Here is a 26,890-nt window from a genome sequence, read left to right as displayed (position 1 = left end):
ATGTGAATTAATAGGGGGCCAGGCGAAGGGGGCCTCAGATGAAGGAAACGCCTGGTGTCTTTTACTGGGCAGGGACCAGTCTGTCCCGTAGCGGGTAACCGCATTAAGGTACCCCTCCCTTGCTGGTCAGTCTTGGATTGGCGAATGCAGACCACCAATTCCCTGCTGGATAATGACAAGTCTGATAGCAGGATGCCCCTCCTGAAATTTTTGGACGGGCCCTCGCAAACCACTTCGCCAACCCTAAGGGCCCCGAAGAAGGCGATTGAGAAGGCTGCGGAGAAGAGTCTAGCCTCATATTTGGACCAGCAAAGGTCCCTGAGAAGTTTGTGGATTTTCGACAAGATATCAAAGGTTATTGGCTTGCGGCGATCCTTACGTGGGGGCTGCAGCCTGCGCCAGCCCTCTAGAGCCCTCCGGATTAAGAAATCCGCGCAAGGGTCAATGGAATAGCTGGCCTTACTAAAGAATGAAATAGCAGCAGATTGAATTTGAAGGGTCCTAGCGGCCCTGCCCAGCCGCCTTAAGTTCGTTAGATACATCAGGACCTCTTGCTTATTGGGGGGGAGATTAGGACCCGCCCCCAAAGTTTTCTTCCTAAAATTACTAAAGTCGGACCAAGCTCTCTTGTAAGTGGTAAGAGTGGAGGGGGCAACCGACGGCAATACTCCCTCTAAGACATCTCGTTCCCAAGATTCCAAAGGTGTTCCGGGAAAGCCTCCGGCAACTCCTGAGCTTCTGGCGCTAGAGAGCGGAAGCGGTCCATCTGGAAACGAGATAAAGCGTCCGCAATATCGTTATTGATACCTGGTACGAATTTGGATGAAAAGGAAATGTTTAATTTTAAGCACTGAAGGACAAAGGCACGTAGCAAAGCCGTAACCCTGGATGATCTGGAGGATTGCCTAGAAAGGACGCCAACGACAGCCTGGTTATCAGTCCAAAAGCATACACGGTGATTCTCAAACTCCTCTGCCCATAAGTGCACAGCTACGACAATGGGAAAGAATTCTAAGAAGGTTAGATCGCGGGTAATAGGCTTATTCTGCCACTCTGGGGGCCAGCGTTGCGCGCACCACCGGCCACGAAAATAAACACCAAACCCGCGGGAGCCGGCAGCGTCGGACTGCACCTGGAAATCCATCTGGAGCCTCAAAGTATCCTGCCAAAGGGATACCCCATTAAAATTTTCAAGGAATTCCAACCATACTTCCATGTCGGACTTTACCCCCTTATTAAGGCGCACCCTGTGATGAGGTTCTTTAAGGCCTGCAGATAATCTGGCCAATCTGGCGCAGAAAGGGCGCCCAGGAGATATTACCCGACAGGCGAAGTTAAGATGGCCCAGGAGGGACTGGATCTGCCTAAGGGTCACTTTTTTAAGGGGTAGCAACTCTGAGATAGTCTGCTTTAAAGCTGCCAACTTTTCTTTTGGTAACCGCGAAGTCTGTGCTACTGTGTCCAGTTCGATTCCCGGGTATGTCATAGTAGACACCGGTCCCTCCGTCTTTTCAGCGGCCAGAGGTACTCCCAAATAAGCAGTTAACGAGGCAAAGGCTTCTAGGAGGTAAGCACAGTCGTGGTTATTAGCTCCCCCACAAAAAAGAAAGTCATCTAAGTAGTGTGTGACACCCTCCAAACCAGTCCTGAAACGGAGGGCCCAATCCAGGAAGGTGCTGAAGGCCTCAAATGCAGAACACGCTATGGAACAGCCCATGGGCATGGCCTTGTCAACAAAGTAAGCCCCTTCAAATTTAAAACCCAGCCACCTGAAATCTTGAGGATGTACCGGGAGAAGGCGGAAGGCCGATTCAATATCACATTTGGCCAGGAGGGCCCCCCTGCCAAACCGCCTAATAAGTTTGATAGCCTGATCGAAAGAGGCGTACTTGACAGTGCATAGCTCCTGGGGGATACCATCATTAACTGAGAGACCCTTCGGATGAGAGAGATTGTGAATGAGTCTAAATTCTCCGGGGTTCTTTTTAGGAACTATGCCCAATGGTGAAATATGTAAATTCAAAATAGGGGGTGCGTTGAATGGACCAGCGACCCTTCCTGCAGTAACCTCCTTAGATATCTTTTTCCTAGCGACCTCGGGCATCTCTTTTACAGATTTTTGATTAGGTGGTTCGCCAGACAGAGGGGGAATGGCAACAGGGATTCTGAAACCTGAGGAAAAACCTTCCCATAGATATTTGGCTGCCGCGTTATTAGGGTAGAGTTGTAGCAAAGATTTAAGGGGGGCTAGTTTAATCGGGGAGTAGGCCAAGGCCAAGGACCGATCAGTAGCGGTTGCCTGACGCGCCCTGGCCGGCTGCTGATCCGCCCCTTGACCCCTGGTGAAAGTTACCACGCCTCCCTCGAAAGGACTGCCTGCCTTGGAAGCAGGCCGTGGCTGGGTGTGAACCCTGGCATTTATCGCACTCATGGCTGTATTTACAATAGGCCCTACTACAGGTACCTTTGTTAAATTCCCAACACACGAGGCGGCGGGTAGACTTTTTGTATTCTGGCTTTGAAGATCGGAAAGTGTCTGGCTGCTTCTTTTCAATGTATGGGCCCACATGCTCGCCCCAGAAATTCTGGTCCCTTAAGTCCCACCTGGTACTGGACAACAGGGAGGCATTCCTACGAAAGTCCTCGTCATACAGTAAAGCAGGGCCTTCACCGGCTAGGGCATAAGCTTTTCTAACATGGGCCATATAGGCCAGGAGGTGCATTGCCCTTTTTGGGTAGCAGGCCACAATGGTGCCCATATAAATTTGAAAACCATCCAACCAATTTTCGAATGTCCGCTCGGCCCTAGGCTCCCGATGTCTACGTTTTCCGTAACTATTCTTCTTCTCCCCTTTTCCCTTCAACTTAGCTGGAGGAAGAAGAGTAAATATGTCTACATAATCCCCATTAAGGATCCTGTTCCGCTTTTTATTAGACAAGTGATTACCCAAAATGAAATCCGAAGACACAAATGTGGATTTCTTTACTTCCGGTACCAATGAACCATCCCTCCACTCAAGCGTACCATTGAAGGTCTTACGGTGGGAATTTGCACGCCTCTCGTGCGCCCAAACAGGCAAGCCCACAAGTTCCTCGCCCTCGCCCCAATAACCCTCTAAAGTGGGGTCTTCGTCATCCGAACTAGAAGAAGAATTACCTGAATCGTCATGGGGATCCGTATGCTTGGTCTTCTTGGTTCTCTTCTTGCCTGTTTGTGGTGCTTCTTTCTCCGTGCGGTCCACCTGGCCCGTATTCTCTATTGAACCCGAGGGTTGCGCGTGCTCCTGATTCTCACCATCAAAGGTGGTGTTTGATGACAAGCTCCTTGACCTAGGCTGAGAACCCTGAGAAAGATTGCGCAAACAAGTGGGGGTGCTAAGGGAAAACTGGGAGACAGGATTAGTACTGCCTGGCGTAGAAGGTCCTTCGCCCACGGTGTCGGAGGAGGTTGTAGGCACGGCAGAAGCCGATTGGGATCTGGTTCCAATGCGACCTGCCTGGGCTGCGTTACTGGAAGCGGAGGTACCAGGGCGCGCCACGTCCTCTCTTGGGGTGTCCGCGACGAAGTCCTGAGACCCCTCGCGAGGGAGGTCCTGTATTGACGCCCCCGGCCGTGAAAGCTGTTGAAAGAAGGTCTGAAAGCCTGAAAATAAGTTTGCCACGACTTCGGAAGGGACGGAAATAGTGGTGACCGCAGGGGCACTGGAGGCAGTGTTCGCGTTGGTAGTCGGCCTCTTGCTAGGCGGGGCCGCAGACTGGGTCTGTTTGCGCTTTGGAGCCATCACGCCCAGTCACAGTGCGACACAAAATTAGCAAGGCAAGCAAAAGAGGTAACTAACTCAATCCCGGGGCTGCCTGAGGAAGCTACAGTTAGTGGCAAGATACTGCTTCACCAGACAAATAAATCAAAACACAAGTGATACTCCGATGGAGCAAGTAAACTGCAAAAAATTTGCCTAACGACTTGGTAAAATGAAGCAGCCAAAGAGTATGCACCAGGTGTATGGAAAATAAAGGGAACAATATAGTGCGAATTAAAACTGCCAACGGGATAAATAAGGCAAGTAAGTAAGCCAGCCAGTTGGTTGCCCTGATATATTAACGCACTTAAATATGCTGGTAATCAGAGAATTAAAGGCAACTGTCTATGCTACTTGGATACGTGGGCGAAGTAATTAAAACAAATTATTACGCACAGATGGAGTAACCACAGCAAGTAAGCCAATTTACACGCGCAGATGGAGTAACCACAGCGACCACCTATGCCAAATATCACCCACCCGCCAAGTTTAAGAAGGAAACTTCTGTATGCCCCTAGGGAGACTTATTTAACAGCTCTAACTAACTATAATATGTGATGAAAAATTATTTAACTAAATATCAGAGGAAGCAAAATATTACAATCAAAATGTTACTAATAAGCGGCGGAATCTGTTAGGTAAAATGCTTCCAGAAATAAGGCAGCAAGTTGCAAGAGCTAACAACAATGCAGAATACCAAACCCCCCGAGAGAAAGGCTGGGAACCTAGCACAGTTACGTACTACCCCTTTAGCTACTTAGGGAATGGGGGCAACAAAGAGACGGGAATTAAATAGTTCAAATATGCAAGAGGCAGAATGGCGTCGAGCACGTGGTCACACAAAATGGCGGCCCCCACGTTGCCCCGGCAACCAAGAAAACAAAATGGCGGCCCCCGTGTTACCCTGGCAACCAAAACACAGGCACTGCAGCTGGCGAAGCGGTCCCCAAACCCGGAACACAAAAGCTTGACGGTAGCGCTAGAACTGGCTACCTTAACGAAGCAACTGACCTCAAAAACGCTGTGCTGCAGAGGGGTGGGCTCTCGAAGCGGACTGGCCACGGGCGCGAGGCGGTCGATGCGGAGCCGTAAGCGGGAACGCCGAGCTAAGCGTGGGTGCCGGTGCAATTGCTGCTCCCTGAAAGCGCCCGGCTGCACCAGGAACGGCTGTAAGGCGGTCGCTTGGTGACCGCTCACGCGAACTAGCGAGGTGAGGAGCCGCGGCCGAGACTGTACGCCCTGACCCGACTGCTCCGACGAACAACCGCCGGAAGAGAGGCTCAGAGGAAGGCGCCGTGAGCATGGTAGCAGAGCAAACCGCCTGTTGGCTGCTTGCGGCGATCACGGCGAGTACCCTGCAAAGAAGATTGGCGTTTAAAAACGCCGTTAAAGTGATTCCCAGCTCGCTCACCGATTTGCGCTTTTCGGCAGCCAAAAGCAGAGGCTCTTAGCCGTGGCTTCTCCCGATCTTCGTGGGGGTGGGGGGACCCGATTGGGGGGGAAGCGAGTCCAACGTCGAAGCGCACGGCTGGGCGCCGGGCAGGAAGCGCGGTCTGAGCGGCGCCAAAGGCAAGCCCGTCCCGTTCCTGATGAGCTCGATGCTTTGCTAGAAAGAAGGAATGGCGTTTAAAAACACCGTTGTGGGTAGCGAGTTCAAGCGATCCAAAAAAGGAATGGCGTTTAAAAACACCGTTTTGGTAGCGATTTCAGTGATCCAGGCGATCCGACTGCAGTGACTCTACGGAGCGAAGAAAAAAGGTGAGGTGAGTCCGAGGACAAGAGGACGAGCTCCTGCCGCGGGCTTGCTTATATTGGTAAGCCACGCCCCCCGGTGCGCCCCGATTGGACGCACCAAGGCGTGCCGCGGCAGGAGGCCAACCAATGGGCTGGGGGGGAATGCTAGCCAATCCCCCCCCCCACGGGAAGCCCACACGCAGCCCACAACCCCTCCTCCCTTCAAGACGGGAAGAGGCTTTCTTGCAGTCCATGGGACTCTCAAGAGTCTCCTCCAGCACCATAATTCAAAAGCATCAATTATTCGGTGATCAGCCCTCTTTATGGTCCAGCTCTCACTTCCATACATCACTACTGGGAAAACCATAGCTTTAACTATACGGACCTTTGTCGGCAAGGTGATGTCTCTGCTTTTTAAGATGCTGTCTAGGTTTGTCATTGCTTTTCTCCCAAGAAGCAGGCATCTTTTAATTTCGTGTCTGCTGTCACCATCTGCAGTGATCATGGAGCCCAAGAAAATAAAATCTCTCACTAATAGATACTAATAGATACCTATTAGGTCCATAAATATATCTATTAGGTCCATAAATATATATATTCAACACAAAAAAGCATATATTCAACACAAAAAACAGTGACAATTTGTTGTTGACAAAGGAAAGCTGGACATATAAAGGGCCCCATTACCTTCAGTAGCTTAGGGCCTAATCAAACCTAAATCCAGCCCTGGAAATGTGTATTGTTTCGGGTCTTTTTCTTAGCAAAACCAATGCATTCTGAAAATGTTCAGTGGTTTGGTCATTAGATCGCATAAGCTGGGGCTCAGCCCTGCCATTTAGAAGAGGTTCTGGGGCGAGGTGTTGGCAAGCTGTGGTGCAATTTAAATCCCTGCCAGCGGTTCTGTCTTAGCCCGGGGTGGGAAGGAGGACTAGGGCCTAGGGAGAATCCCCAGGTCTTGTGCAAGCGTCACTGAAATGAATAGAGGGTGTGGTGCAGCTGTACTATGTAGATTGCCGCCACTACTGTGGGTAGCGAAATGACACTGAATCTAGGCTTCTAATACATTCCAGAGAGCTGTAGATCTTTCCAACGAATAGCTGAATCATCTCATGCGCATACAAGTGGGATCTGTGACCAAATGTTGCCACGTGGAATGTTATTGTCCAGGGTTCCAGCCAGCCAGGCAAAGGGGCCTTTTCTGTTTTAACTGCCCCTCCTGTTTTGGGGGGATACCTTATTAAAATCTTGCTCGTGGCTGTTGTTAGAGTTGCATTTTTTCAAAAGATGGAAACCACTCGGGAAGATTTGCCAGAAAAGAAACAACAGAGAAAAATGCCTTAAATCAGGAGTGGGGAGCCTTTTCTTCCCCCATCCGAGGACCGCATAGAAGTCTTGGCCACCAACTCAGATGGCTTTAGAATAGGATTAAACAATTGAGGAAAAGGATATCAATTGGCTATTGGTCATGATGGCAAAGTGTGAAAAAGAAATAAAACAGATGTTGTTGATCATGTGTGTGAGAGAGATACAGTCAAACCTCGGTTCCCAAATGCCTCCGTTATTGTACATTTCGGCTCCCAAACGCCAAAAACCCAGAAGTAAATCCTCCAGTTTTCTAGCGTTTTTCAGAACCCAAACATCCGTCGCAGCTTCTGCCTGAGTGCAAGAAGCTCTTGCAACCAGTCGGAAACCATACCTTGGTTGTCAAACGCTTCGGAAGCCAAACGGTATTCCGTATTGGATTATGTTCGACAACCGAGGTTTGATTGTATGTATATATATTCCAGAATTGCCTTCTAAAAGGTTCTGCTCCCATAAGGCATCTAGAGTTTGAATATCTAAATAGCCTTAAGCATGCCCAACTCTGTAGCATATGGGACATGTCTTTATTGAGCAGGTATGTCAAACAATGTATGTGCACAAAATCTAAGCTTACTGCTGAGTAAGGGTGAACAAACCTGTCAATTTCATTTCAGACAGGGAGCTTCCTAATTTTAAATTCAGGCCTATCTTTCCACAGAAATTTGTGATTTAAGGGTATTGTGGCTGAGTGGTCTAAGGTGCTGGCTTAAGGCTCCAGTCTCTTCTCGGGTGTGGGTTCGAATCCCACCACTTCCAGTGGGTTACTTTTCACTCTCAAATATTCCCAAATAATGTAAGTGAAAGAGATAATGGAAAACTTTCCCAAAACTTCAGAAATTTGTGTTTTAAAAAATAAAAAAAGTTATGAAAAGATTTTTCTTGCGAATTTCTCCCAATGAACGCATGACGTTTCCACCAATATACACATATTTTTCAAGAATCCCTAATTCCCTAATATAATGTAGGGAATCCCTAATTCCCTAATATAATGTAAAGGTAAAGGGACCCCTGACCATTAGGTCCAGTCATGACCAACTCTGGGGTTGCGCGCTCATCTCGCATTATTGGCCGAGGGAGCTGGCGTACAGCTTCCAGGCCATGTGGCCAGCATGACAAAGCCGCTTCTGGCGAACCAGAGCAGCACATGGAAACGCCGTTTACCTTCCCGCTGTAGCGGTTCCTATTTATCTACTTGCACTTTGGCGTGCTTTCGAACTGCTAGGTTGGCAGGAGCTGGGACCGAGCAACGGGAGCTCACCCCGTCACAGGGATTCGAACCGCCGACCTTCTGATCAGCAAGCCCTAGGCTCAGTGGCTTAACCCACAGTGCCACCTGGGTCCCTATATAATATAATGTAGGGAATCCCTAATTTCCCTAATATAATGTATATCTGTGTTTTCTTTTCACTACATATGGATGCATTCTTATGCTCTCTTTCCCCTAGCACATTCTTTTTGGTACACGGTTGGAGAACTGCACCACAAAATTCAGAGAAATGTGATTTATTTATTCATTTATTTAGCATTCCACTATATGTAAGATAAAAACACACAAAAAGAGACATAAATATACCAAATCAATTGTGTCTTGAATTGTTATGCTTTAAAACAACCCTCTATCCTAGTTGCAGCATTTAAAGCATGAAATGACTCGCCTTGGGTATCTTTCTCCAACATTTACAAATCCCAGGGGGTTACCAGTTTAAGATTTGGACACCTCCTTTCAAGGTTGCTTTGGCACTGGTGAATAAGTTCTTATCTTGTAGAGCCAAAATAGGTTTGCCAGCCTTAATATAGCACCTTCCAAAACTGTTGGGGGAGTTCTGTGGCATTTTATAAAGTCCCCTTTGGACAGAATGTTCAGGAACAAATCCAGAGATATAACAACGTGGTGAAAAGTAGCCAACATAAGAAAACAGCACCAAAAGCACTTGTTGATTGTTACTCTGGCCTCCTTTTTCTTTGCACCTATAGTGAGAGTCAAGCTGCCCTCTTTTATTTTATTTTTACCCCATTGTTCTGTTCCTGTTTTGAATTGAACACACACACACAAAGAAGCACAATCACGTGAATCAACAACAAGTAGTGTTATGGACATCTGGAAAATCAGGTGTGTGCTCTATCGCCTGAATGTCAGGGTGACCAATGTGGTGCTTGCAAGATGTTGCTAGAATCCATCTCCTATCAGTCCCGAAACACATGGCCAAACTTCAAGGATGATAGGAGCTGCAGGACTGCATTGACTGCACCAGGTTATGGCATTCATTAGTGTCAGGGGATTGTTGCGGCTACTCTCGAGTAAACACGCTCCAGTCTGCTCTGTCTTTAAGAGCTTTATTGTGCATACTATTTACAGTGCAGAGACATCAGAAAACATGGCTGCCTAGTCTGATTCAGAACCCGGCAATGGCACTTGTCTGTTTTTCCACCAGCATAATAGTCTGGGGACCCCAAAACGCCGCCCCCTTGCCCTACGTCTGGGTGCATGACCCAACGTGGGTGCCGGAAGGGGCTGCGTTCCTTCTCCCATCCTTCGGCTGGAGCATTGCAGAGGCTCTGACACCTTGCTGCGCTGTCCTTCCTCCTCTGGCCAGCTGGGTCGGTGCAGGGCTCTGATGCGTCTTGGAGCCCCCTCTTCATTCCGCTCCATTCCTCATTCCCTCCTCCTGACCCGCTGCTTGTGCTGTCACTGGGCGAAGTGCTGGTCAGGATGACTGGGGGAAGGTCCCTGTAGGGAGTCCCCCTGACAATTAGCATCACCGCCAACATTTACTAGTTGCTCCTATTTATATTTGATGCCAACTTGCAGGGGGCATGTGACAAATTGGGTCGTCCTAACAAGAGGGCATGTGTTGCGGTGCCACCTGGCAACCAGACCCTGTGTTGTGGGTGGGAACATTGAGATGGCTACAACACGCTATTGGAGATCCCTAGATCCTGGGTGCAATTTGACCATTGGGATGTCAGTCAAATCAATCGAGGGACCTCTGTTTAAGCCCATGCACGTGTCCCTGAGCTTCCTCTGTTGGGCTCAGTGCATCAGAACACCCGCCCACCTCTCCCTACATTTAGGGCTTGCGTGCTTGACCTTGCTATGCCATCGTGTGTCGCCTGTCGTTGGGACAGGGGCCCGGCAGGAATTTCCCCCACTGATTGGCTGGTGCCATTTGGGTTTCGCCTGCCACGTAGCAAATCGTCACAACTTGTAAGGTTGCGGATAGGCTCTGGTTCAGGTGATAGGGTTGTCAGAGCGCTCTGGCCATCCCTATGGAATGGGTATTCCGCTAAAGGAATCCACGGACTCACTGGTTGGTCTTCCCTGTGAGGGGTTGTGCCCTGAGACTGAGTCCAGGGGACATCTGGGTGGAGGACTAGCAGGGCTCCTGCTTTCCACTGTCCCAGGTGTTCACCAGAGGCTGACCTATGGTTGGAGCCCAGGGTCAGCACTACCTGGAAGGGTGCAGGGAGCTAGTTGGACCAGAGCCTAGGCAACCACTCACTTGATTGTAATCAATAAAAGTTGTGGCCTAAATTCTGCCATAAACCAAACCAAAATTTTGAGTCTTGTCTGAATTTTTTTTGGGGGGGGGCAGGTTTAAAAGGTCTACACAAAGAAGTTTATAAAAACTCTCCTTAAGATTGGTACTCAGAGTTTGCTGTGGAAATTATTAATAGCATTACAGTGGTACCTTGGTTCTCAAACGCCTTGGTAACAACTTGGAACCAAAACACTGCAAACCTGGAAGTAAGTGTTCCGGTTTGTGAACTTTTTGCGGAAGCTGAACATGCTCCATTTTGAGTGCCACACTTCCGATTTGAGTGCCAAACTTCCGTTTTGAGTGCTATGCTGAGGTCTGTCTGTTTTTGCTATTTATTTTGCGTTTTGGTGGCTCTTTTTGTTTTGTTTTTGTGACTGTGTGGGACCCAGTACAGCTACTGACTGATTGATTGTGTGACCGCAGTACATTGTTTATTGCTTTCATTTTTTGGATCAATGGTTTCGTTAGATAGTAAAATTCATGTTAAATTGCTTTTTAGGGGTTGTTTTTAAAAGTCTTGAATGGATTAATCCATTTTGCATTACTTTCTATGGGAAAGCTGCCTTGGTTTTGGAACGCTTTGGTTTTGGAATGGACTTCTGGAATGAATTAAGTTTGAGAACCAAGGTACCACTGTAGTAAAGGTAAGGGTAAAGGGACCCCTGACCATTAGGTCCAGTCGTGACCGACTCTGGGGTTGCACGCTCATCTCGCATTATTGGCAGAGGGACCCGGCGTATAGCTTCCAGGTCATGTGGCCAGCATGACAAAGCCGCTTCTGGCAAACCAGAGCAGCACATGGAAACACCGTTTACCTTCCCGCTGTAGCGGTTCCTATTTATCTACTTGCATTTTGACGTGCTTTCGAACTGCTAGGTTGGCAGGAGCTGGGACCAAGCAACGGGAGCTCACCCCGTCACAGGGATTCGAACCGCCGACCTTCTGATCAGCAAGCCCTAGGCTCAGTGGTTTAACCACAGCGCCACCACTGTAGTAGTAACAGTATTTATTATACCTCCTCTTTCTAATCCAACAGGATCCCAGGATGTCTAACCTTTTGGGTTTTCTTTAAGCTACATTAAAACAAAGTTAAAGCCATCAGATGAAGGAAAGTACATCATATATAAAGAAAGTTGCTGGTCAGAGATAGATTATGTATTCGCCTTTAAGGTGCCACAAGAAGAAAGGAACACAGGAAGCTGCCTTATACCAAATCAGATCTTTGGTCCATCTTGCTCAATATTGTCTACACTGTGTAGATTGGCATTGTATCACAAAATAATTATTGAAAATGTTAAAACAACAGCTGTGCATTCTTTACAACTACAGAGGAAAGAGAATGCTAACTGTTGGATCCCAGAAAATTATTTCTGTATCAGGGTCAAGGGGGAGGCGGTGAGCAAATCACCCAAAGGGCCAGATATAGAAGCTTGAAGAGCTGCATTTGGCCCCCATGACTGTGATTCCACACCCCTATTCCAGTCACTTGGGTATCAGGGGGAGTGGGGGAGAAGGGGACTCTGAAATTATACACACACCCTCCTAAAAGGCAATTCTTAGAAATGCTGCAGTTATCAGAGTGTGGAGTGCAGGACCCTGGAAGCATAATCTTCCTTGTTTAGTCTTGGCAAATGTGCAGCCGGAAAACATTGCCATCCTGTTTTTCAGGTGGCAGCAGGCAAATAAGAATGAAGGAAAATACCGCAGCCCTCTGACAGGCTGTGATTAATTTCCATTGTGCCTGACTTCCCCCCCCCCCCACTTTTCTGAGAGGGCGCTGCTCTTGCCTGAATCTCCCAGGCTCCTTTCAGTGCCCTTGAACCGAGGGAGGGTTCAGATAAGCGACTGCTGTGGACCCTTTTGCACGCTTCAAAATGGCAGCTTCGTTGCACAGTTTTATTTTAAACTACAGTAGGTATAGCCTGTTGTGCATCCTCTAGCTGCTGAATGGCTAATTGCCATTAACAGCCATATCAGGCACACCAACGCTAGTGGGCAGAGGTGTGTCATCAGCCCCCACAATATTCCTTAGCAGGGGGCTCGGCCCTCCCATTATAGAGGGGATAGATGAGGCTGAACCGTTGAGCTGAGCACAGCACAACATCAATGGCATGCCCCTCCTAAGCCTGGGAGAGGAGGAACCATGGCCATAGAAGCCGCATGGCACTGGGCAAGGTCTCCTCCCTTCTGAGGCATGCGTAATGCTGGTCATGTGCATGTCACAGGTGTGCGATGCATGGCACCCATGTGACATCATAGGTGTGCGACTGCGACATGACATTGTGCCCCCCCCAATCTTTGGCCCAAAGCAGTGCCTCCTGGCCTTATCCTCCACAAACTTATCTAATCCTCTTTTAAGGTCATACAAGTGGTTGGCCGTCACTGCCTCTAGCAAAAGCAAGTTCCTTAGTTGAACTTTGTGCTGTGTGAAGAACATTTATCTTCCCTGTCATGAATCTTCCAACATTCAGCTATGCTGAATATGCACAAGTTCTAGTGCATATGACAGAGGAAGAAAAACTTTTCTTCATCCACCTTCTCAATGCCCCCTTGTATAAATGTATATCGTGTCACTTCTTTTCTAATCTAAAAAGTCCCAAATGTTGGAACCTTTCCTCGTAGGGGAATTGCCCCGTCCCTATGGTCATTCTGCTTACCCTCCTCTCAGCCTTTTTCAACTGTGCCTTTTTAAAGTGAGGCGATCAGAAGTGTACACAGTATGTATCCCAAACACAGCCACACCATAGATTGGCACAACGGCCTTGTGATATCAGCAGTTTTATTATCAATTCCTTTCCGAATGAAAGTAGGGAAATGCCGCAGGCAAAAATATTTGCGTTGCACAGGAAAGCGCCAAATTCCTCACATGGCTTTGTCACTGTGTCACTGTCTGAGATCTGGCCCTTCCGTGACTCAGGCTGGTGATAGGAAGAAGGGAGGCATAGTGTTAGCTCAGCTGATTATATCAAAGCCCTTGAACCGCTGGCTGCACAGTGCAAAGAGCACCTCCGAGCAAAGGAAACAGAAGGGCATTTTGTTATTCTCCTTTGAAGGAACTGTTCCTATGCATAGCTGCCAAGTTATCCCTTTTTTAAGGGGTTTTCCCTTATGCTGAATAGGCTTCCTCGCGAGAAAAGGGAAAACTTGGCAGCTATGTTCCTATGCAGTCAAGTAAATACTGCCCCCCGCTTTCCTAGATCTCACATTTGAAGTGGGAGTGCAAGAGATCGTTGGGATTTTCCCATGTGATATTCAGACTGCTCTTTCCATTTCCACCATCCTCCCTCGTGTCGGCATATCAGGACAGATCATTGAAGGGGGGTGAGGTGACCTGTTCCAGATTTCTGTCCATTTCCCATGCTGGAAAGTCATGTTAGTTCATTGCCACAAAAACAATGAAGAGGCTTGTGGCACCTTTTAAGACCGGCCAATTTATGATGACATAAGCGTTTGTCGACAGCAGTCCACTTCTCCCTCCTCCCTCCTCCCTCCTCTCTCCCCCCCCCCTTCATTCAGGGGAAAGGTTTGTTGCAGTGAAAGAATCAGAAGAAAACAACAAATGACTTGTGAAAGGTGTAGTTGCAAACTGAGGAGGTGGTGGTGGTGGTGTTTAAAAACTCAAAAGGTTTTTAAATGGTTGGTTTTGCTGGTTATTGTGCTAAAATAATAACACACACACACACACACACACACACACACACACATTCATTCTGGGGGGGGTGTATTGGGTATTAGAGGAGGGGCATTACCTCTGGTGGGGGGACACACCATGCCCCTTCTTGGGTAGTTTGCCAACCTTTGGATTTCCACACTGCAACTATATCAGGCATAGGCAAACTCGGCCCTCCAGATGTTTTGGGACTACAACTCCCATCACCCCTAGCTAACAGGCCCAGTGGTCAGGGATGATGGGAGTTGTAGTCCCATAATATCTGGAGGGCCAAGTTTGCCTATGCCTGAACTAGATGTCACCTGTGGCTCCTAGAAGCTGTCAGCATTGGGTAGCAGCCACACCTCAGGAAACAGCTTTGACTGGCAGACTGAGGTGGTTGAGGGTAGCCAGTGGGTCTCAATCCCTCAGTGAGTTAGCAACTTCCCCTGCATGCAAAGACAGGCTCCAGAGGATTGAGTGGATGAGACCAATAGTGGGTCCATCAGTCAAGGAAGTGCATGTGCTGTAGAGGGAAGTGAGGGGCAGACGGAGCTCATCAACATCTGATCCTAAACCTCTGCTGCCTTGCAGGATATCTTTGGGAGAAGAAAGAACTAATGAGTAAACCCTACACAAATTCAGAGTGGAGTCCCTGGAGGGGTTGGATGGCACCTTGTACGCCTATTCCTGGCAACTCCTACAGCCAAGTGGTGCCAAATGTGTTACTCTGTTTTGCTTTGGACCACACCAGTAATAGAAGATAGACACATGAAGATTAATATACATGACTAAATTAACATTGTCCTTCTGTATCTCTGCCATGAGTACTTTTTTACAGCTTCCAAGACGGCCCGATACAAGATCACATTACCTTCAGTCAAGCATTGTTCAATATTTGAATAACTAAGCAATCCACGCAATGAAAGACAAATTACCCATCAATTCAAATCGTGCTCAGTTAACTAGGCCAAAATGAAAGCAGATATGTACCCAACCTACTAGGAAAGCATTCCAAACAAATTCTATATACGCTGCACACACACACACAACGTAACAGTTACAACAGAAGATGTTCTGTTCCAGTTATGAACTAACCAATTCCATTATTGGATATGCTAACAGAGAAACTGAGTAAACCGAAGTCCAAAGATTAAATACACCTTCACCCTGGAATCACCAGGGACACGCCTCCCCTCGGAGCATGCTGTTTGCATCCTCTGCCCACGTGCTAAGACCTGGAGACAGGTGGAGGTGTTGCCGCAGGAACAATTAGATCAGCCCTGGTGTAGAGGCTAATAGGAAGAAGCAAGAGGTTTGCCAGGCAGATCAAAGGGAGCTCCACTACAAGATGCCAATAGGAACAAAGCAGAGTCACAGAATGGAGAGGTGGGTATGACACTAAGAAGGAACAGAAGAAAATGGGTGGGGCATTGAGGAAATAAAGTAAGTGCCTACTGCTGAGTCAGACAGTTGCTCCTCCTTCCTACTCTCTACTCATCAGACAACATCATTTCTAAGGAAGTTGACTTTAGCCCTTTTGATGCATTAAAATGCAGTTATCTTCAGTAGTGGAAATGAGAACCACCAAAAGTGAAAGCGACTTGCCTGGGACTGTGGGAAGAAAACAACAACTGCAATGGACAGTTGTTGTTTTCTTCCCACAATCCCAGACATGTGGCTTTCACTTTTGGTGGTTCTCATTTCCATCTGACCTCCATGCCAACCGAGTGGATTCTTTCATCCTCTGTCTGGAGCTTTGTTGCTAAGCAGAAGATCCAGGATCCCTGATAGGTTGGATGATAACAAGGTACACCACCTGGCTGCATTGTTACAACAGCTTCAATGCTACACTCAAAGCTGTAATCCATAGCAAAGGCTGATGATACATGTTTAAAGTCACTAGCTTCGCCATCAAAACCTATTTTCATAGTCATAAGGTTTAGAACAGGGGTCAGCAAACTTTTTCAGCAGGGCGCCAGTCCACTGTCCCTCAGACCTTGTGGGGGGCCGGACTATATTTTGGAGGGGGGGGAGGATGCAAGTGCACCACGAGCCCCATGCCTGCTTACCTGTGTCTTGCAAGTGGCAGGGGCTGGTGGAGGTGGCGGCGGCGGAGGGACGATGAGCAGTGCGCAAAAGGGCTCCAGAGAGGGGCTGTTTAAAATGGTAGCCACTCGAGCGCTGCTGCTGCTGGCACCAACAAAGCCCAGCCCCCTTTCCTCCTGTAGGCAGGGCGGGAAGAAGCCAGGAGGATGGAGGGAGGAGCCGCCACCGCTGCCATGTGAGGGAGAGGGAGGGAAAGGGAAAGAACGTGTGTGCTGGCAATCCACACGATTTCCGGACCGTCCACGGGCCGGATCCAGAAGGCAATTGGGCCTGATCCGGCCACGGACCTTAGTTTGCCAACCCATGGTTTAGAATCCCCCCTTTGTCTCCTCCTTTTTCTAAAAATCAAAATCAACACTGAGGTTCTCACAACTCTGATTTTTTTCTTAATTCAGTGCCCAATCCCATATGTTTTCTCTACTTGGAAACAACATATATTTGGACGGAATCAACAAATACTCCACGGCCCTGGGATTCACACTGCATGAACAGCCTCCAGTATTTCTTTGGCAGCGTTCCCCTGAAGTAGTAGCTAGACTTGTTAGCAAATGAGTTCTGATAACATCAATACCAGTGCCACGTGGCCTTCAGCCCAAAATGTTGCATCCATTTCAGCAGCGCCACTTTGCCCAGACTTGCATTCTCTGCTACAGAAGCCAAAGCAACCAATTCACAATGCAAAAATGTTGCAAGTGACCAGCTTCCTAGAAAGATGGGTGTGTGGGTGTGTAGGCATATTTATAGGCATATTTCTTGCATGCTGGGCAATTTTGTGCCTGAATAAGAAACTATAACTCAGGAATGGGAAACCTGTGACCCTCCAGAAATCGCTTGACTCTGACTCCCAACAGTCCCAGCCAACATGGTCTATGGTCAGGGATGATGGGAGTTGTAGTCCATCAGGAGGGCATCGGCTTCCCCATCCCTGCTATAACTTGTTGATCTTAAAGTTTTCTATTTGTCAGAAGCAGATAGAATCTTTGTGTGGTCAGCCTTGTGGTCAGCCATTGAACCAGAATGCAAAGAGCTCTACTGCTCATATTTTGCTTGCATGTTCCCCATAGGAATCTGGTTGGCCACTGTGAGAACAGGATGCTGGACTAGATGAGCCATTGGCCTGATCCATCAGACTCTTCTTGTGTTCACAAGACTTTCCCCAAAGAATGTTGGGAATGGCAATTTCTTAAGGGGGCTGAGGATTGTCTCTCTGTGTTGGGGAAACTACAGTTCCTAGGATCCTTTGGGTGAAGTAGTGCACCTTATTTGGAAGATCTTTAAATGTATAGTGTGGCTCTGCCCTTGTGGCTAAGGAGGAAGAAGCAGGCAAGCAGTGCCACTCCACCCCAAGACTGAATGTAGGTAAGAAGGCTTGCAGGTAAAGGCTGGCTGAGGGCAGACTGAGGTGGGTGGGGCTGTGCCCCATTTGCTCTAGTCAGAGGTGAGGCCCCTGCTTCAGGCAGCAGAAATGCCCAAGGCAGCACCCCTATGGTATCCTGCCTGCCCCTCTGCCAGCAGCAGAGAAGCTGGACCAACATCGGAGACAACGTTGGGCAAGATCGCATCCATTTTGGATGAGATCTCACCCCAGATTGGTGTGATCTTGCCTGAGATTGGTGCTAACGGCAGCACCACTGTCCCGGCAGATGTGGCAGGGTGCGCAGTGGCAGAGTGGTTGGTAGAGGCAGTGGTGGTGAGGAAGCACTTCTCTCAAGGGGTGAAATGGGATGGCCCTAGTGCTAGGTGGTAAAGTTCCAAGCATAAAGGTCAGGCAGCAGCTCCATCAAACACTTATATTTATTATTCCCCAAACTGCATGGGGGCAACTGTTCCTCACTGAAGTACTTATTCACACTTTGCTTCGCCAGTCTAGTATTTCCATCCCGAGTGATTCATTCTCTGCTTAAAAGTCACTGCAATAAATCACCGCAGGCAGGAGCCAAAATCCTTCCACTGAACTGACTTCAACAATGCCCAGCGGCACACAAATAATACCGGCCGGGCATCTAAGTTGAGAAATGGGAGTTCATGGTACGGTTCTCTGGAAAGGAAAAGCTAAGGAGAGAAAACAAGCGAAGTAGCCAAGAAAGTTGCCCAAGGACCTTTCTCTGCCTCCCACCCCTCATTATTTGCTGTGGCATTTCCCAGGAGAAGCATTCTCCATTCTTGTGCCAGGCTTGCAGTCTTCCCTGCGAAAGGTTGTGCCACCCACAGAGTGTTGGAATCTGGACGGAGGAGAGAGATCTTTCATGTGTTGCATCTTCAAGAGGACTGGAACCGCTGAAGGCCTCCAGGGCACCTGGGCTGTATGCAAACTTACAATTTGAGATCTGGGTACCAAAATTAGATTTAAAACAAAAGAATGACATCAAAGCAAGTTGGCCCAGTCCTTTGCATATACCCTTCCAATCCCTGAACACCATGGAGGGACTGGGATGGACCTCTCTGAAGGTGTCTAAGAAGACGTCTTCAGCTTGATATGATAATAGCATCTCTCAGTTTTAGGTGACGGCAGCATAAAATAATTATCTGTCACATTCAGTACATTGCAAAAAGAAACACAATGTTTAAGAAACCTGCCATACTGTATGTCAGTGGAGGCCTCCACCCACCTAACCATTGGTCCTACATTATGACATTCTCTGGGGCACCCTGGGAATATTAACCTGCAGCTACCATGAGAATAATAGTAATAATAATTATAATAAAATTTGTATAGTGTCCTTCATCTATAGATCTCAAGGTGGTTCACAACATTTGCCCATATACTTGTACAGAAAATACTGTATCTAACTGAATCGATCCTTGCAATGCATCCCTAATTATCATTATTGCATAATTCTAAGATTTTTAGATGGTTGTATAATCTTAGAAGAGGGCATGGCTCCGAAGGTGCATGGCTGTGACTTTGTGACTTCTGAATTTGCCACTGCACGAATCCAACAACATCTGGAGGGCCCTCCGCTAGAGACAGCTGCTCCAAGGGAAGCCCCTAGACTTTGCTTCTAGCAAAGGACCTAGAAAGGATTTCGGCTCCTGCTGTGTTGGAAGGTCCAAAGAGAACAGTGCAGCCATTGAGGCATGCCTAGGTGGACCTTGGCCTTCTATGGTGCCACGTAGCTTTTGTTTTTCCTGAGAATTTCTGTTTATGCACTGGACTCAGAATACCGGTAGCTTCAAATACATGTGTAGCTTAATACTATACCATAATAGTGAACAGCAGGAACCAGCTAAGTTTTTAACTTTAACAAGTTGTTTTGGGCCCAAAACACATGTCGGATTGGACAGGCTACAGAGCGACTCGCAACAGATCAGATGCCAATCCGGAATGGATCTTGTGGCCTGTGCACACCCCTAACTGTTACCATCCCTACAACACAACACAGAAACAGGTTTATTCCTGGCTCCATAAGAACTGGTAGCTGGAGAGATAAGATTGTGATCAGTATTCTGATGCTCAGTTCATGATGCCAGCAACCATTATGTACTGAGCCAGCAATTACAAAACTTTTGTGGCATCGCTAATGAAAGCTGAACATGGCAAACCTTGGTCTTATCTAGCAAGGCAATTCTTCAGGACTTACGCTTACTTTTACAGAGGTGAGTCTCATTGATAAAAGAATCCCATCAGAGGTCATGGCATTGGTGGGTCCTTTCTTTGATCAACTGCTTCTTGGTTACTGGAGTTGAGAACATTCTGACGAATAGTTCATGTTCTGAATGAGGAATTATTTCTAATTGCAGAATCAGCCACACTCTGTGCTACCCTCCTTGCCCAGGAGTGGAGAGAGCAAGAGAAGGGAGAAATTGCTTCATCTGCTCGTGGATTAATTAATTTTGCACAGGTTACCAGATTGTGGGTTAGGAGTTTATATCTAGCTCACATTCTAGGTCTATAAGTGATTTTAGGCTCAGAGTTGGTTCATGGGGGCAGGGAAGCTTTTGGGGGCTGGGCCAGGCTGTATGTGCTGGATTTTAGGATTTATTGCAAAGGGTGGTATCCATCCAGCTAACATGTTCCATCAGCACAAGGATTTATGCTTGCATGAATGAACTGCCCCTCTTTCCTGTGCATGCTCCAGAGAGTTGAGGGGAAACCTGGGACAGATTTTGGGGGGTGCAATGAGAGAGAAGAGAAGAGAAGAGAGTTCTGTTGCACAAGAATAACTCCTGGTGCTGATGGAATGAGCTTGGCTATTGCCCAAGGGTAATTGCACCTGGAATATCACAGGTCACCCTTCCATTAAATATATATCAAGAGCCTGGTAAATGCCATGGATTGTGGATTCCTCTGAAAAGGTCCCACGGGTTCCTGGATTCACTTTTTCACAGTGCTTGATCTTTTGTGCCAGCTCTGTGCCCTGTTTAATCTGTAACCAGCCCTCATTAGCATTCCCCCTGTTCCAGTTCCACTCAGCTAGGAGAAAAACAATACTTGCAACTCCCCAGTTGCAAATAACAGGGAAGTTATCTCGTGTGAGTGTGTTTTGCATTGAAAATGAAACTGCTTCTCTTTTGTGTGTGTGTGTGTGTTTGTGTGTGTTTGTTTGTTTATATGCCAACTTGGCAAAAGGACCTTTCCCACTTTGCAAACAAAGCCTGCAAATGCAAACCCAAGCACCTCTGAACAGATTCATAGGAATAGATATCATATATAGAACAGATGTCATAAACACTGACTGATAAGGACCTCCCTAAACTCTTATCTTATATAATTCCCTTATGCGAGATAAGGGTTTAAGATGGACCTTATCTGTGTGTATTTAGGAAATCTGTGTGTACAGTGTGTGTATGTGTTGTTGGCATCCATCTGTCTCAAGTGTACACACCAGGCAGGGGAGCCAATTTACATAAAATATTGGGGGGCACCCGCACCTTGCTTACCCCCTGAAAAAAAACCACTGTGTGCTTTTGGGATTGAAACCCCAAAAAGCACTTGGGGGTGCAAGAGCATGCAAGATTATGGCACCCAAAATGGACAATGTGGGAAAGAATTGCAGCGTTATAAGAGGGCTAGGCCTTCTGAGTCTGAAGCATGGGGAGTTGATAAATTTGTATTATTTGGCAGAAGATTTGGATAAAATGTTTAACTGATATTTGTATAATTGGAAAATGGATTAGATATTTAAATTGGAAAATCTAATAAAAATGTTTATTTTAAAAAAAAAAATAGGCCAATGAGATCTCATGCAAAAAAATGGGATGTCCTGGTTTTTATTGGGGGGGGGTGGAATTGGAAGGTATGCAGGTGGAGACAGAGCAAGCCCATGGACTGATATGAGGAATGGTTCCTGACAGTAAGAGCTGTTTGGCAGTGGAATTTGCTGCCAAGGAGTGTGGTGGAGTCTCCTTCTTTGGAGGTCTTTAAGTGGAGGCTTGACAGCCATATGTCAAGAATGCTTTGGTGGTGTTTCCTGCTTGGCAGGGGGTTGGACCGGACGGCCCTTGTGGTCTCTTCCAACTCTATGATTCTATGAAATGCTGCTCATTCCTCATGCCTTTAGTACTCATAGCTGTTTCAGGAATTTCTCTTCACAGAGTTGGGGACAATATTATGCATCAAGCTCAGAAGCAGAGCACCAGCTTTGCATGAAGAAGGTCCTAGGTTCAATCCCTGCCATCTCCAGGTAAGTCTGGAAGAGACTCCTGCCTGAAACCCCCCACAGCTGTTGTCAGTCAGTGTAGCTCAATGGACTGAACTAGATGGACCAATGTTCTGAGTTGGTGTAAGGCAGCTTTCGGCATTCCTATCCTGATTTGGATGCTCTGCTGCACATCTGCGGCATGGTATGAGCTTATCTTTTGAATCAAGAACCCAATGCCAGGCCAACCGGTGTCATTCCACTGCCTGTAGGGAAAGAAGTAGTCAGAATCAGCTCACAGCCAAACTGCCAAAGCAACAACAACAACATCTCCGCGGTGGTCTCCGGGCAAATTGGCACGCTTTCAAAGGTGACACAAAAGAAAAGCAGCCATGGCTGAAAGCACTGGGCTGGGCAATGGTGTGTTTCAACTTGCCTGGCCTCTCTTGCTCTCAGCCACCCCTAATCCTGGAATGGCAGATCAGTCACGGTCTCTCAATATGCAGTGTGTTAGGCTTCTCACACCACCAGATAAGGAGAGCCTTATAAATACCCCTTTTTTCCGTTTGTGGACAACGCATCACTGGGAATGTAGAAAACCTGCTTTATACCAGGTGGTACTATTTGCCCATCTAACCCAATATTGTCTCTTCCAGGAATTGGGAAGTTATGTCCTTCTAGATGTTGTTGGCTTCCAACTCCCATCAGCCCCAGTCAGGACGGCCAATGGGCAAGGATGATGGGAGTTGGAGCCCAACAACTAATGGAGGATCACAGCAACCCCAACCCTGGTCTTCTCTGACTTAACAGGGGCTCTCCCAGATCCCAGGCAGAGGTCTTCCCTATTACTTGCTGACAAACTCTTTTAACTGCAGGTGACAAAGCTTGAAAATGGAAGCTTCAGACCATGTACTGTAACACCAAGCTACAGTACCTCCCCAAGTGAATGAAGCCAGAGAAGATTGACATCTGCAGTCATCTCACTGGCTGTCCTGTCTACCACACTGTGTCATCATGACCCCTGAATCCAGCAGGAGTCTGGACATGGAGTTGGAGGCTGCAAGAGCACCAAATGGGGAGTGCTCAGAACTGAAGATAGGGAGACCATTGTGTTTCAGCCTGTTGGCTAGGAGCCTGCAGAGGAACTTCCAAAACCTTCCGGGCACCTTCCCCATAGTCTCTAAAAAACAGGTGTTTCCCACCACACATCACCAGTCCTGCAGCACAGGAAGAACACTGGGGGGTGGGGTGGTTATGGAATGGAGAATGAGTGGCCATATTTAGGCTAGAAGGCTGACTCTTTAAGACTATGATGTTCTCTACAAGGCAATGGAGCCTGGAGGAGGTAGTCTGGAGACAGAGACTTAAAGGGCCTCAGTCTGATCCCACTTATTGCCAGAGTAAGTTGCTCACTTGGAGCTGTCCATGGTATGATAGCCCTTGACCTGCCTTGTTGACAAATGTTGGAAGATTCACGAGAGACAGAGAATGAGGAACAGAAATGGATAGATTCACCCAACACAAAGTAAAAATTTCCTTTTTAAAAAAAATCCCACCTCGTTCAAGCTCTGAAGAAAAAGCTTGACACGTAGACTTCTAATTCTATTGTCCCCCCAGAGGGCTTGGCAGGAAAAACACACCCCAGTTGGATTTCAGCAGCATTACCTGGAAGGATTGTTAGCTAATTAGTGTGGCATGTGCGCTTCTGAACTGAAGGAATGTTTTGGAGGCCTTGTTACTCATCCAAGCAACCAAGCACTGAAGGGATAAAGGAACCACCTTTCAGACTCTATGTCCTCCATTTCTTCCAATAGTTTCTTTTGTTTTGCTGTTTTGTTGCTATACATAACACTTCACTGTCTGGGGAAAACACACACGTAATTTTTTTCTGATTTTGTTCTGTACCATGAGGTAATGCACAATGTATGGATTGCCAAGGTATGATAGATAGCAGTTCTCAGATTTTTCAATCTTCAGGAAACACTCTTTCTGCACAGTGAGCCCCATGAGCATCTTCCATGGGATCAGAGCTGGCATCAAATGGGAACACTTGTTAAATTTGATTCATTTTGCATTTAAAAGTAAGCTGAACCAATTTGTGCTTTCCAAAACAACACAGGAAGCAAAATAAAGTCATCTCCCAAAATTTGCATTCCTCCAAATGTTGAATGTGTGGAACAAAAATGTATGTACTGTGCCAAAGCGTGCAAAAACAAAAACAAAAAACACAACCCAGCATATATTTTAGTGAAAATAACATGAAATGCATTCTGTTGGGGAAAGTGCTTTGCAAAAATGTCTATCTTGTCAGTGGCAGAGAAAGTAACAGAGTGCAAAGGGGGAGGTTAAAAGAGCCAAAATGCAGAAATCTTTCTCAATTACATGGTACCCCGTCATTGTTTATATTAGTAAACAATATGTTAAATAATTTCCTCCAATTTCACAAAGGCCCTTGTGGTCCGACATATTTCCTAAGCATTTCTGGTCACTGGTTTGAAAACAACATAACCCACGCCTGCTTTATCTCACTTTACATTGTGTGTTCTGCCTCAGCTGTGGGAGTTTACGTAATTGGGTGTCCTATCTGTACCAAGTATTGGGGGGGGGACAAGATTGCATTTGGAAAAATGAGATTCGCCCACCACTACTTGCAAAACAGGCTTCTATTTTTTCTGCCTCATTTACAGGGTGCTTTTGAGTTCCTTTTACATTTCTGCAGGTTTAGGATGAAACTTACCTTATCATTGCAAGGTGGTCATGGGTAGCATGCCTGTTTTTCTTTCCATTAAACATAAAACATAAAAAAATGGGAAGGCAGGAGGCAAGGGCCTGATATTGATGTGCTTGCAGATTTTATTTTTCAGGTAAATCCTTCTTTTCACCTTGTGGGGGGGGGGCCCTATGCACTACCCATGTATAAGATGACCCCCACTTTTAGCATGATTTTAAAAGAAAAAAACATAGTCTTAGACATGGAAAAGTTCGGTAATAGCAAGATAGGTCTCTCTGCAAAAGGTTTTCCATAAGCACCAGCGGAACCCCATTCACCCCCATTTGCTACTCTTGGTATTCGCTTGATGCATGGGAATGGCATCAGTTCATTTGGGCTGTTCATTTGTTCCAAAACAAGTGTGCACCCCATCAAACAAAGTTCAGGATGCCAGGGCAGGTGGGGCGTGTGCATGACTGACGCATGCCCTTGGCATTCTAAGCCAACAGCGTTCTCATCCTCTCTTTGCATGGGCAAGGTGCTTTATGAGACTCGTAATTACCGTGGCAAATATTACTTTTGGATATTGACTCACTTGATGAGTTGATCAGCGCTTTATTGTAGCCTCAGGTTAGTGCAATCTTTATGACATCCAGGAGAACTTAACTATTAATAGGCTAAAAGGAAGAAGCGCCACAGCAGCTGATGGAGTTTCTGAAGGTCAGAGATCATTCTCTAAATTGCTCGACTTCCCTCCCATCCCCTCCAAGCGCACCTGTAAACTGGGCTGCAGCGAGATTGTTCGGTTTTAATAATGAACTTTGAGAGCTAACTATGGAAGAGGATGGCATTTTAATCGCCGTGATGCAATGCAATCCGTCAAGGTCTCCTGACATACGAAAGGGAAATGCTCTATTATGGTGAGTTACGGCAGCAGTTAATACACACTGCAGGCTCTGTGTTCTTTTGAATGGTTGCTATAACTCACAGGGAAACTATCAAGAAAATCAGGCCCATCTTCTTTGAGGGTCATTCAATGCTAAGTCCAGGGCATCTTCTGGTGAGGAGGTAAGAAATCATTGCAGAAGAGCCAGAACAAACTAGCCCTGATGCCAAGCTTTACTTCCACTGGTGGAGACAGTATGTCTCTGAATTCCAGTTGCTGAGGCTCACAAGGAGAGTGCTGTGACACCGAGGTCCTGTTTGCAAGCTTCCTAAGGACACCTGGTTGGCAACTGTGAGAATGGGACGCTTAGCTAGGTGGGACTTTGGTCTGATCTTAAAATTGCAAATAAGAATGATATTGGAGTTATTGCATGGCAAGAGAAGGTCGCAGAGATTTCATGAGCCTCTTCTAACAAAGATGCATGGAGGGGCATTTCCAAGCTGCATACCTGCTCTTTTAAAGGCAGCGACATCCCACCCCACCAACCCACAAAGCCTCTGTCTTCCCATGGTTCAGTCACAAACTTATAAGTTTTTAATGCCATTGACTGACCTGTGTGTCCACAAACAGGGCAGTTCCATCTATCTATCTATCATCTATCTATCTATCTATCTATCTATCTATCTATCTATCTATCTATCTATCTATCTATCATCATCTATCCATCTATCTATCCTCCTTCTATCTATTTATCTATCTATCTATCTATCTATCTATCTATCTATCTATCTAATCTATCTATCATCTATCTATATCATCTATCTATCTATCATCTATCTATCTATCTATCTATCTATCTATCTATCTATCTATCTACTATATCTATCTATCTATCTATCTATCTATCTATCTATCTATCATCTATAATCTGCCTTCTCAGGAGGGAAATCCCAGTGAGTTCAGTACGGCTTATTCTTTGGTAGGTGGTTATAGCATTGCAACCTAAAGTTTGTATCTTGGACTGTTTGGGTGGGACTGAGAGGCCAAACATCAGTTTCTGGCACCAGTTCCTACAGCATGACTGGGGGTTTCATTACAGCATTAAGGCCAGAGCCCAAACTGGTCTTGTGAGATGCTGCAGAAGCAAAAGCCATCTGAGTTTCTTAACAATTATTGATTCAGAGATACTTCTGTGGAACACACGGACATAGGAAGCTGCCCTGTACCAAGTCAGATCAATGGGTCCATCTAGCTCAGCGTGGTCTACACTGATTGGCAGTGGCTCTCCAGGGTTTCAGGCAAGAATCTCTCCCAACCCTACCTGGTGATTCTGGGAATTGAACCTGGAACCTTCTGCATGCAAGGCAGATGATATACCACTGAGCTACGGCCCTTCCCAAACAAAGCATTCCCAGCCCACATCACTATTTCCACTTATAGCATCCCCACCCCATACTGTAAGGCAGGAGGACAGCCAGGCTCCCAGCATCTGAAGGCACCTTGTAGAATTTGGCCAGCACCT

At 46.9% G+C, this 26,890-nt stretch overlaps 1 long non-coding RNA gene across 1 annotated transcript; it reads left to right on the top strand.

The window, feature by feature from the left end:
• Positions 1–19,478: 19,478 nt before the first annotated feature.
• Positions 19,479–23,918, top strand: LOC148685383 (uncharacterized). The gene is made up of 3 exons (XR_015950651.1): positions 19,479–19,790; positions 21,713–21,817; positions 22,648–23,918. It is a non-coding gene; the product is annotated as an uncharacterized LOC148685383 (long non-coding RNA).
• Positions 23,919–26,890: the final 2,972 nt, after the last annotated feature.

Source organism: Zootoca vivipara, chromosome 6 (genome assembly GCF_965207765.1).
Source record: "Zootoca vivipara chromosome 6, rZooViv2.hap1.1, whole genome shotgun sequence".
NCBI classification, from domain to species: Eukaryota; Metazoa; Chordata; class Lepidosauria; order Squamata; family Lacertidae; genus Zootoca; species Zootoca vivipara.
The sequence above is the reverse complement of the archived record's forward strand: the minus strand, read 5'-3'. Positions and strand labels throughout refer to the sequence as shown.